This window comes from Sprattus sprattus (assembly GCF_963457725.1).
Source record: "Sprattus sprattus genome assembly, contig: scaffold_51, whole genome shotgun sequence".
Lineage (NCBI taxonomy): Eukaryota > Metazoa > Chordata > Actinopteri > Clupeiformes > Clupeidae > Sprattus > Sprattus sprattus.
The window spans coordinates 2,501-5,000 of NW_027666949.1; positions in this window are offsets into that span (position 1 = coordinate 2,501).

The window sequence follows — 2,500 nt, forward strand, 5'->3', positions numbered from 1 at the left end:
CCACCAGGGCCAAACCGTGCAAATGCTGTGGGACGTCTTCTCTGGTCTCTTTTCTTCTTCTCTAGTCTCTTCTCCTCTCTTCTTCTCTGGTCTCTTCTCATCTTCTCTTCTCTTCTTCTCTGGTCTCTTCTCTTCTTCTCTGGTCTCTTCTCTTCTTCTCTGGTCTCCTCTCTTCTTCTCTGGTCTCCTCTCTTCTCATCTTCTCTTCTCTTCTTCTCTGGTCTCCTCTCTTCTTCTCTGGTCTCTTCTCTTCTCATCTTCTCTTCTCTTCTTCTCTGGTCTCTTCTCTTCTTCGCTGGTCTCTTCTTCTCCTCTCTGGTCTCTTCTCTTCTTCTCTGGTCTCTTCTCTTCTTCTCTGGTCTCCTCTTTTCTTCTCTGGTCTCCTCTCTTCTTCTCTGGTCTCCTCTCTTCTTCTCTGGTCTCTTCTCTTCTTCTCTGGTCTCTTCTCTTCTTCTCTGGTCTCTTCTCTTCTTCTCTGGTCTCTTCTCTTCTTCTCTGGTCTCCTCTCTTCTTCTCCTCTCTGGTCTCTTCTCTTCTTCTCTGGTCTCCTCTCTTCTTCTCTGGTCTCCTCTCTTCTTCTCCTCTCTGGTCTCTTCTCTTCTTCTCTGGTCTCTTCTCTTCTTCTCTGGTCTCCTCTCTTCTTCTCTGGTCTCTTCTCGTCGTCTCCTGTGTTTAACTCCTCACAGAAGCAAGCTGTGATGATGAAACGACTGAAAAGACACTGACTGAGCGCTTTGAGCATAATAAAGTGTGTGTGTGAGCTTAATAAGGTGTGTGTGTAACCTTAATAAAGTGTGTGTTTGAAGCTTAATAAGGTGTGTGTGTGTGAAGGCCGAAGCGACCAGGCTCTGTCATACACAATCACCTACACACTTTACCAATTACCCCCACAGACCTCCATGATGGAAAACTAAATTACCTCCTCTGGTCGATACAACATCTCCCTGCCACGCTGTCCGCCAAGATCACATCCATCCCTGATGCAGTCGATCTGAAGGCTGAGTCTGTGTGTGTGTGTGTGTGTGTGTGAAAGGAAGAAATGGAGAGGGAGAGAGAGAAGTAACTGCTGCTGGTGTGTGTGTGTGTGTGTATGAATGAATATGCACTGATGCACTGCTTTGGTATTTGTGTGTGTGTGTGTGTGTGTGTGTGTGTGTGTGTGTGTGTGTGTGTGTGTGTGTGTGTGTGTGTGTGTGTGTGTGTGTGTGTGTGTGTGTGTGTGTGTGTGTGTGTGTGTGTGTGTGTGTGTGTGTGTGTAAGTGATGGTTATAATAGATACACTTGCTGCGTAGTGATGCGAGATCCATTTCTCAAGTAGTGTTTAACCCTCACCTTCTGCCACGCTGCATAAACGGTCCTCCTCACACACACACACACACAGACTCACTCACTCTCTCTCTCACACACATACACACACACTCTCCACTTCACAACTGTGTGTATTTTCCCTCCAGCTATAACCCTTTCATAATTAATATCTCGCTTTTTAATCACGTTTGTTCACCGTGCCCTCACTGCTAATAAAACACACACTGTTACACACTGTTAAACACACACACACACACACACACACACACACACACACACACACACACACACACAGCTTTCTGCAGCAAACCACACACACGTGAGAGAAAAGACAAGTAAAGCATGCAAGAACCCAGTCCTGTGTGTGTGTGTGTGTGTGTGTGTGTGTGTGTGTGTGTGTGTGTGTGTGTGTGTGTGTGTGTGTGTGTGTGTGTGTAAGGACCCAGTCCTGTGTGTGGCTGCAGCGTCTTCGTCCAGATGACTCAGGGCTTCAAGGACAGAAAGGCGTTAACATCGGTGACATCGCCAGAACAGTGTATTAATAAAGATAGGACTTTAACATCGGTGACATCACTAGAACAGCGTACTTATAAAGAGTGACATCGCTAGAACAGTGTATTAATAAAGATAGGACTTTAACATCGGTGACATCACTAGAACAGTGTATTAATAAAGATAGGACTTTAACATCGGTGACATCACTAGAACAGTGTATTAATAAAGAGTGACATCGCTAGAACAGTGTATTAATAAAGATAGGACTTTAACATCGGTGACATCGCTAGAACAGTGTATTAATAAAGATAGGACTTTAACATCGGTGACATCGCTAGAACAGTGTATTAATAAAGATAGGACTTTAACATCGGTGACATCACTAGAACAGTGTATTAATAAAGAGTGACATCGCTAGAACAGTGTATTAATAAAGATAGGACTTTAACATCGGTGACATCACTAGAACAGTGTATTAATAAAGATAGAACTTTAACATCGGTTGCACCCTGCCTCTCATAGACACCTGAATATGAGACCACCTTGTCTGTATGTGAGGTCCCTCTCCCAAGGACATAATACCAGCGCTGAATCAGTTCTCAGTCAGATTTGCAATTCAAAGTGTGTGCGAGTGTGTGTGTGTGTGTGTGTGTGTGTGTGTGTGTGTGTGTGTAAGGTGGCGTATTGATTTGTCTCT